Below are 9,648 nucleotides of genomic sequence, written 5' to 3' on the forward strand. Positions count from 1 at the left end.
TTCAGATACCAAGTTGCAAATTCATCAGAATATTTATTTATACAAATCAATCACTCACAAAACCACCTACCCACCCTCTCAAGTTCGCACACACACACAATAGCTCATTCACCAAGCCGTGCTGGCCTGCACAGGTGCTCGCTAACAGCACCTGCCCCGACAGTCTGTTCAGGTGCTCGGGGCAGGTGCCCGCTAACAGCGCCTGCCCCAACAGTCTGTTAAGGTGCTCGGGGCAGGTGCCCGCTAACAGCACCTGCCCCAACAGTCTGTTAAGGTTGTCAGGGCAGGTGCTCGCTAACAGCACCTGCCCCAACAGTCTGTTAAGGTGCTCGGGGCAGGTGCTGTGTGTGTGTACTGTGCGTGTGTGTACTGTGTGTGTCTACTGTGCGTGTGTGTGTACCGTGTGTGTGTGTACCGTGTGTGTGTACTGTGTGTGTGTGTACTGTGAGTGTGTGTGAGTACCGTGCGTGTGTGTGTGTGCTGTGCGTGTGTGTGTGTGTACAGTGTGTGTACCGTGCGTGTGTGTACCATGCGTGTGTGTGCGTGCCGTGCGTGTGTGTATGTGTGCGTGTGTACCGTGCGTGTGTGTACCGTGAGTGTGTGTGTACCGTGCGTGTGTGTGTGTACCGTGCGTGTAACGTGCATGTGTGTGTGTACCGTGTGTGTGTGTACTGTGTGTGTGTACTGTGAGTGTGTGTGAGTACCGTGCGTGTGTGTGTGTGCCGTGCGTGTGTGTGTGTGTACAGTGTGTGTGTACCGTGCGTGTGTACCATGCGTGTGTGTGCGTGCCGTGCGTGTGTGTGTGTGTACCGTGCGTGTGTGTGTGTACTGTGTGTGTACTGTGCGTGTGTGTACTGTGCGTTTGTGTGTGTATATACTGCGTGTATGTGTACTGTGCGTGTGTGTGTGTACTGTGTGTGTCTACTGTGCGTGTGTGTGTACCGTGTGTGTGTACTGTGTGTGTGTACTGTGTGTGTGTACTGTGAGTGTGTGTGAGTACCGTGCGTGTGTGTGTGTGCCGTGTGTGTGTGTACAGTGTGTGTGTGTACCGTGCGTGTGTGTACCATGTGTGTGTGTGCGTGCCGTGCGTGTGCGTATGTGTGCGTGTGTACCGTGCGTGTGTGTACCGTGAGTGTGTGTGTACCGTGCATGTGTGTGTACCGTGCGTGTGCGTGTAACGTGCATGTGTGTGTGTAACGTGCGTGTGTGTACCGTGCGTGTGTGTGTGTGTACTGTGCGTGTGTGTACTGTGCATTTGTGTGTGTACTGTGTGTGTGTACTGTGCGTGTGGGTGTACTGTGCGTGGGTGTGTGTAACGTGTGTGTACCGTCTGTGTGTGTACTGTGTGTGTGTACTGTGTGTGTGTGTACTGTGCGTGTGTGTGTACTGTGTGTGTACTGTGTGTATGTACTGTGTGTGTGTGTACTGTGCGTGTGTGTGCACCGTGCGTGTGTGTGCACCGTGTGTGTGTCCCGTGCGTGTGGGTACTGTGCGTGTGTGTACTGTGTGTGTGTACTGTGTGTGTGTGTACTGTGTGTGTGTACTGTGTGTGTGTGTACTGTGTGTGTGTGTAACGTGTGTGTATTGTGTGTGTGTGTACCGTGTGTGTGTGTACTGTGTGTGTGTGTACTGTGTGTGTGTGTGTGTACTGTGCGTGTGTACTGTGTGTGTGTGTGTGTGTACTGTGTGTGTGTATTGTGTGTGTGTGTACCGTGTGTGTGTACACTGTGTGTGCACCGTGTGTGTGTACTGTGCGTGTGTGTGTAATGTGTGTGGCGGTAGTCTAGCGGTTAGTGCGCTAGCAACCTCAGCAAAGATGAGCGTTTTGAATTATATAAATTAAAAAAGAGGAATGATATTGTAGTCCTCTCAGCTGACAAAGGCAATGCTACTGTCATCATGGATAAAATAGAATACAACAACAAAATTAAAGAATTACTCGACGATGGTAGTTATACAAAAATAAAAAGAGATCCCACCAACAGCCTCGTCACACAAACCAACAAAATAATTTCTGATTCAACCGCATTAATTGATCAATCTAAACAGTTTTCGTTGAAACCTTCTGCTGCCAGGCCACCAAGATTATACGGCTTACCAAAAATACATAAAGTAGATACACCCCTTCGTCCCATAGTCTCTACTATCGGCTCCCCCACCTACAAACTAGCTCGTTTTTTGTCTGAAATCCTGCATCCTTTCACTGGAAAGACCACCTCTGCGGTACAAAATTCTACTCACCTGGTATCGACAATCAAGGGTATTTCCCTGTCCCCAGACGACCTGCTTGTCAGTTTTGATGTAGTTTCCTTATTCACCAAGGTTCCTGTACCTGACACCATTGCAATCATTGAAGACTTAGTTCATCAAGGACTAAACACTGAGGTACCCCCCCTGGTGAGACATTGTTTAACCAATACATACTTCACTTGGAATGGAACTTTCTACAAACAAACTGAGGGCACCCCAATGGGCTCCCCCCTTTCTCCAGTTATAGCTAACATTTTCATGGAGAAATTTGAGACTGACGCCATCCAGACTGCCACTCTGCGCCCAACCTTATGGAAGAGGTACGTGGATGACACTTTTGTCATCTGGCCACATGGCCGGCCTGCTCTAGACCAATTCTTCGACCACATCAATTCCATACACCCAGCCATCAGATTTACCATGGAAGTCGAAATAGATGGCAAGATACCTTTTTTGGATGTCCTAATTAAAAAGAGACCTGATGGTTCAATGAGCCACTCTGTCTACAGGAAAGCTACCCATACGGATGCTTATCTGAAACCGGATTCCCACCACCATCCATCACAGAAGAATTCTCTCATCAAGACTCTGTATCATAGAGCCCAATGCATATCCGACCAGGAACACATAAGCAGTGAACTCAAGCACGTACACCAAGCTCTTAGGGCTAATGGTTACTCCGACTATATAATCCGCAAAGCTATCACTCAAACCATGAAGAAGAACCCTCTTGAGGAGCCTTTCAAAACCATCACTTTACCCTACATTGCTGGGATCACAAAAAAGATCTCCAAAATCTTGAATAAACACAAGATCCAGGTCCGTTTCAACACATTACATAAAATCCGTGATCTGGTTCCGTCTGTAAAAGATGTGCTTCCGGACATACAATACCCTGGTGTCTACAAACTAAGTTGCCTCTGTGGTAGTAGTTACATTGGAGAAACCAAACGCCATGTCTCGGACCGCATTCGTGAACACAAAGCAGACCTTAAACACGGTAGGACCAACACCTCGGCCGTGGCAGATCATTGTTCTAATTCAGTAGGCTCACATGCCATTGACTTTTCCAAGACAGAGGTTCTTTGTAAGCCATCTGGCTTCCATGAGAGATTCGTTCATGAGGCTATCCACATATACAAGCACAGAGACAATTTCAACCGAGAAGATGGATTCTATCTTAGCAATCATTGGAAAGATTTGATAAACCATTTCAGGTCTTAATTGATTGTTCACGCTTACAGTGGCTTTCAGACAGCATACATTATAACAAATTTCGTCTCCCCCCTCCTCTTTTCAGAATATAGATGGACTAGTCCTGGGTAAACTGCCAAATCGTTGCGCGTGGCACTAACGTTTTTTAATAAATAAATAAATGCGCCGTTTAAAAATATTTTTTTGCAAACCAACACACCTGAAGACGACCGTTTGAGTTATGGTCGAAACGTCATGAGAATTTTTTATTGGATTATATATATTTTATTATTTTGTTGTTTCTCTTCAACGTGACTTTACCGAAAAAACTAAGTATATAATTTATTCAGTTACAGAGCCGCTCATTGTGGGAGGGGCGTGTCTCTTACCCCGGAAGTGACGTCATGATACCTGCTTACCCGCGTGACGTCGCGAGGTAACAGGAGGCTGCCGATCCGCGCTTGGACTGAAATCCGAGGTGAGAAATTCTCATGGTGGTCATGGTGGTTGTTGTTTACCAAGGTAGAGCCTCTCTCTCTCTCGTAGGGATGTCAGTTGAGTAGCAGCGAGCATGGGAATCGATGTCCAGGTTGGAACTTTACAACGCGGGGCCTCGCCACGCGGGGCCTTGCCTCCTGCCCTCGCCTGATTGCGTTCACTTTAATTATCTCGCTTAAGTTTAATTTGTCTTCACCCGGCTCGCCACTGTGTAACTTTGTTTTATTGTAAATATTCACGCAGTTTTTATTTTTTTCACCAGGCCAAGCCCGCTTGAGCTGCTATACCGCTCTTGTTATCAGAAGCGACCTGCCCACAACAACACAAGGTGAGGCTTTGTCAACGTGTGTGAATGTTTTGACTTAAAACTTTGGTGACTGCAGGAATTAATATTCTTGGTTCTTTCGGTAAAGTCACGTAGATAGAAAATAAAATAAAATAACATAATAAAAATAAAAAAATGTAAATAAAGCAAAAAACCCCCACGTTTTGATTGCAACACAAGTGGTCTTTATTTAATGTAATTGTATTATCTGTTATTGTTATTTTCTATCTACGTAACTTTACCGAAAGAACCAAGAATACGTGTGTCAATGTCTATCGGTCAAAGACACTATACGTAGAGACGCGCAAACTCCAAATATACAGCAGGCGTCAGGGTCGGGATCGAACCCACGACTTCCTGTATACCAGGTGAGGTAGTTAACATCTCACCACGGAGAGAGACACGCAAACTCCAGTTAGCCTCGGCTATGTTTGTTGATCCTCAATTAATTACTTGGTGGAGTGATTAAGCATTAATGCTGAGCAGATGAAGGTGGCCAGGCATGGTTCTGGACATGCCACCGCCTCTTGACCCGTGACAGTGTCAAGTTTGTGTTTGCAGTAAAGTCTATGCTAAATTATCCTGTTATGTAAACCCCTTTGTCAAGGTGCCTCACTTCTCTCAACCAGTTTAAAAGACGCTACGAATCTTAGCAGCGTTCATTGTAGCTTTGTCGTCCCGACAGGTTTGTTCCTTTCACCTGAAGAAGGCCACTTGTGTTGTGGCCGAAACGTCGTGAGAATTTTATTGTTTTATTTTATTATTTTATTCTCATTCTACGTGACTTTACCAAAAGAACCAAAGAAGATCTATTAACTCTGTTGAACACGGAAGTTATATCAAAACAATAGTTTTTTTTTTCTCTGGAAGTCTTTGTAAGAATGGAAACAGGAGGCGAACACAGCACACACATTCAGCTGAAGTCGGATCTGTTCATCCCAGCATTTAAGGACATCTGAGCCTGGATTCACACCTCTAAGTTGCGATTGAACATTAATTCATGCATTTCTGCATAACACAAATAGTTTTGTTTTCAACACCCTTTGCCGAAATTATGTACTCGGAGTTTTGAGTTAACATTCATCTTGAAGATACGAGGGCTTCCAGGCATATTTATGACCATTTGCCCTCTCATTGTGTGCCATGACAGCCCGTGTGAGGTATTTGGGAAACTTTTTCACTGCATCATGAATATATAAATAAGTATAGACGTGCAAGTCACATGTGACTGTATATATGCATTCCTCTGTGCCTCGATACTGACGTGTAGATGGTGTGCATATTCTTATTTTCTGTCTGCAGCTGACACTGGTCTGATGGAGCAAAGGCAGTCAGCACAGCAGCTCGGTACGACAAGTCAATATTGCGACCAGCGTGCATACAGCACGGATCGGACTGGAAATTTGACACAGCACCAGAGAACTCGCAGAGGAGAGAAACCCTTCAAGTGCACTGTGTGACAAGGCATTTTCATGGCCATCAGTTCTTGAGACCCACCAGAGAACACACACAGGAGAGAAACCCTTCAAGTGCACTGTGTGTGGGAAGGCATTTTCACAGTCATCTGCTCTTAAAATACACCAGAGAACACACACGGCAGAGAAACCCTTCAAGTGCAGTGTGTGTGGGAAGGCATTTTCACGGTCATCTGCTCTTAAAAGACACCAGAGAACACACACGGGAGTGAAACCCTTCAGGTGCACCTTGTGCGGGAAGGCGTTTGCCCATTCATCAGTTGTTCAGACCCACCAGAGAACACACACAGGAGAGAAACCCTTCAAGTGCAGTGTGTGTGGGAAGGCATTTTCACAGTCATCTGGTCTTAAAAAACACCAGAGAACACACACAGGAGAGAAACCCTTCAAGTGCACTGTGTGTGGGATGGCGTTTGCACAGTCACCACATCTTAAAGTACACCAGAGAACACACAGGAGAGAAACCCTTCAAGTGCACTGTGTGTGGGAAGGCATTTGCATGGCCATCAGTTCTTCAAAGACACGAGAGAACACACACGGGAGAGAAACCCTTCCAGTGCACTCTGTGCGGGATTATGTTTGCACAGTTGCCACATCTTAAAGTACACCAGAGAACTCACACAGGAGAGAAACCCTTCAGGTGCACTCTGTGCGGGAAGCCATTTGCAGATTCATCAAATCGTCAAAGACACCAGAGAACACACACGGGAGAGAAACCCTTCAAGTGCAGTGTGTGTGGAAAGGCATTCTCACATTCATCTATTCAAAAACACCAGAGAACACACAGGAGAGAAACCCTTCAGGTGCACTCTGCTGGAAGGCGTTTGCAGATTCATAAAATCTTCAAGTGCACCAGAGAACGCACAAGCATAGGAAGATCCACAAGGAGTTTAGTCTGAAGTCAGCTTGTGAAAGTCAAAGTGCCGCAATGAGCCCATCCCTCATGAAACAAGAACCGGAGGAAAATCCCAGCTTTGACACTTAAAGGTATCGAGGTGAAATGTGAAGAGGTGACGGTGAAGAGGGAAGAAGTGATGAGCGAAGAAGTGATGGTGAAGAGGGAAGAAGTGATGGTGAAGAGTAAAGAAGTGCAGGTTAAATGTGAAGATGGAGATTCAACTTCAAAATCCGACCTTCACATCGATGGAGGCAACGTGAAGCAGGAGGAGAATTCTGACTGTGAGGCAGAGCGAGGCAACTCCCAGCAGTTTGTGGAAGTGTAGGTGTGGGTGGACTTGCTCCTAGACAATACAAAGTCAAGTGGAGACCCGGTAGATGTGTAAGCCATAGACGATGTCGCTCCAATAGATGCACCTTTGTCACAGGCCTTTAATGACAATAATGTGAAGTTGGACACTCATTTCTTAGGTTCATCCTGCAGAGTAAGGGCGGCCAATCTTTGTGGGCCCGTGGGTTGGGTAGATCTCCAACCAGGAGCGAGAGACAATAAGCCCCCAAGCATTCACTATGTTATCATAATAATTGCATTTACACGGTGCTTGCTTAACCGCCTCAGCAACTCGGAGTTTTGTATCTCGTCTGAAACACTCGAAGAGCATCCCCAAATAGCAGCTTCCCCTGTGTGGCGCAAGGTGGTGGCCCTGCACCAGCCTGCATGTGGACAAGAGCCTGTTAGTAGGGGGCGATGATGCGTCATCTCGGTTGTGTAGTTTGTAGGCAATCTTGATTCGAAGCTTTCGTGACTGCAGGAATCCACACTCTTGAGTTATTTCGGTAAAGTCACCACGTGGGTAGAAACAACAGATCACGGCGTTTAGATCACAACACAAGCAATCGTCATCAGGTGGGACAACCACAGCAAGAGAAACTGCTGAAGTAGTAGGCGCCTACTCCAGCAGTTTCTTATTAGTGCTGCTGTGCTTGTCCCACCTGATGACGATTGCTTGTGTTGCCATCGAAACGCCGTGATTTATTATTTGTAGCGTAATGTTTAGAATTTGATACATTTTGACCCAGACGCCAGCATGCAACGGCCTACTCGTTTTGAATGACGCAACAATAGTACGGTGTACATACACGGTTAAGCAGACGGTGCGTATTTGTAAAATAACTTCTTGTTAATACGATGTAACGTGATGCAGTCAATTTCGCTGCAGTAATTCAATGTTGATAATATGCCCGTCAATGATTTAGAATTAATACTTGTCTGACTGTGCGCGTACAGGTAACATTTTGTCTGTGAGGGTCAAACATTGAATAAGTGATGTTAGGACAAAGTGTGTGTTTGTTTTGGAAGTAACCTGTACAGAGAACTCAGGTGAGACCCGTTGTTCTTGTGATACAGGTCAAAGGGTACTTTTGTGTTTCACGAAGCATCTGCCCCTGGAGCAACTCATTCTCTTTGAAATAGGGAGCACACTCGGATCATTCATCAGTCACAAGGCATACCACTTAAAAGTTACACGTATAGGACGAGGTACATTCTCTACAACACGAATTGTAGTTTTGTCTTACGTGTTGACGTAGATTTTGTCTAACTGGGACTAGAAATGCTCCTTGCTGATTCACGTCTGGATGTTCGTGACCATCGGTTGAAGCAAACCCCACTGCTGTTGAGACGCTGTGCACCATTTAATGGTCCAACACATTGACGGCCTTCAGGCCAGGAAAGTCACAACATTTGCACACGAAGGACGCATTCACGCAAGTACCCCATGCTCCGTTTTGAAGTTTTAAAATGAAACATCTTGAATTGTGTTGTGTTTTGAATTAGATGATTTTATTTCTTCATTAAAAGCTTGTATCAATTTACATCTGGAAGACTTCATTGAAAAGGACATTTCGTGTGAATTTTCTCTCGTCATTAAGTAGATGGCCTTGCCGGGGGTTCGGTTCAATGCGGACACAAACAGGGTACATACACAATGTACACACACAGTTTATACACAGTGTACACACACACAGTGTATACACACAGTGTACACACACACAGTGTACACACAGTATATACACAGTGTACACACACAGTGTAGACAGTGTACACACAGTGTACATACACAAACTGTACACACACAGTGTACACACAAACAGTGTACACACACAGTGTATACACACAGTGAACACACTGTGCACACACAGTATACACACAGTATACACAAACAGTGTACACACACACTGTACACACACAGTGTACACACACACAGTGTACACACACACAGTGTATATACATAGTTTACACACACACACAGTGTACACACACAGTGTACACACATAGTGTACACACACACAGTGTACACACACTGACACACACAGTGACAGACGCACAGTGACACTGACACAACAACAATCGCCATTCGCCACTAAGTGGTGGTGACGTCACCACGACGCTTGTGCCAGACACAGTGACACACACAGTGACACAGTGACACACACAGCGACACACAGTGCACACACAATGTACACACACAGTGTACACACACACAGTGTACACACAGTGTACACACACAATGTACACACAGTGTATACACAGTGTACACACACAGTGGACACAGTTTATACACACATTGTACACACACAGTGTACACACACAGTGTATACACATAGTGTACACACACAGTGTATACACATAGTGTACACACACACAGTGTACACACACACACAGTGTATACACAGTGTACACACACAGTGTATGCACAGTGTACACACACAGGGTAAACACACAGTGTATATATACACACACAGTGTACACACACGCAGTGACACAGAGTTTATACACAGTGTACACACACAGTGTACACATACACTGTACACACACAATGTACACACACACAGTGTATACACAGTGTATACACAGTGTACACACACACTGTACACACACACAGTGTATACACAGTGTATACACAGTGTACACACACACTGTACACACACAGGGTATACACAGTGTAC

General features: G+C 45.5%; 1 pseudogene; it reads left to right on the plus strand.

Annotated features, from left to right (window-relative positions):
- Window positions 1-5,674: 5,674 nt before the first annotated feature.
- Window positions 5,675-8,510, plus strand: LOC142913465 (uncharacterized; annotated as a pseudogene).
- Window positions 8,511-9,648: the final 1,138 nt, after the last annotated feature.

Source organism: Petromyzon marinus, unplaced genomic scaffold (assembly GCF_048934315.1).
Source record: "Petromyzon marinus isolate PM22_M1 ecotype Great Lakes invasive population unplaced genomic scaffold, UKy_Petmar_22M1.pri1.0 PM_G_Scaffold_26, whole genome shotgun sequence".
Classification (NCBI taxonomy): domain Eukaryota; kingdom Metazoa; phylum Chordata; class Hyperoartia; order Petromyzontiformes; family Petromyzontidae; genus Petromyzon; species Petromyzon marinus.